Source organism: Octopus bimaculoides, chromosome 11, assembly GCF_001194135.2.
Source record: "Octopus bimaculoides isolate UCB-OBI-ISO-001 chromosome 11, ASM119413v2, whole genome shotgun sequence".
Taxonomy (NCBI): Eukaryota; Metazoa; Mollusca; class Cephalopoda; order Octopoda; family Octopodidae; genus Octopus; species Octopus bimaculoides.
In genome coordinates, this window is record NC_068991.1 from 38,017,813 (window position 1) to 38,018,781 (window position 969).

The window sequence follows — 969 nt, forward strand, 5'->3', positions numbered from 1 at the left end:
ATACATACATACATACATACATAGACAGACAGACAGACAGACAGACAGACAGACAGACAGACAGATAGATAGATAGATAGATAGATAGATAGATAGATAGATAGATAGATAGATAGATAAAATTTAAAAGAATGTTACGAGAAACTGAAACTAAATGAGGTAAACTATTCAAAAAGGAAATTGAAAGAAAGAAAGAAAGAAAGAAACAAACAAACAAACAAACAAACAAACAAACAAACAAACAAACAGACGAAGAAAGAAAGAAAGAAAGAAAGAAAGAAAGAAAAAAGAAAGAAAGAGAGAAAGAAAGAGAGAAAGAAAGAAAGAAAGAAAGAAAGAAAGAAAGAAAGAAAGAAAGAAAGAAAGAAAGAAAGAAAGAAAAAAATAAAGAAAGAAAGAAGGAGAGAAAAAAGAAAGAATGAATGATTGAATGAATGAAAGGGAAATAAAAAGGGAAAACAAAACAATAAAAAAGAAAACAATGTCATGTTGTATTTCCCTATTACGGTGACAATTAATGCGTTATAATGTGAATATATCGAGATTGTTAGTTCGCGTCCGGTTGAATGGCTAGTTGGCTCCTTGTTCGATTCATTCGTTTCGTGTTTATTTATTTTTGTCTGATTGGTTCTTTGATTGTTTGTTTGACAGTGTCCATTTCTTTTTTGTCTGTTTTTGTATGTTTTTGTTTACGGCAAAGAATTTGATCGGATACACATTCAGTTTAGCGCGGCCGCCCATTAAAACGGAGCTATGCCGTTCGCTAAACACCAAGCATATGACGACGGCGCAGTGGCAAAGGTTAAACAGGGAGAAGGAGAAAGTAAGAAGAAAAGACAGATAGATAGAAAGGGAGAGAGAGAGAGAGAGAGAGAGAGAGGGGGGGGGAGAGAGGGAGAGACAGAGGCAGATAAACGGACAGACTGAAAAAATGAGAGGGGGATACAAAAATCATATCCTTCTGATATT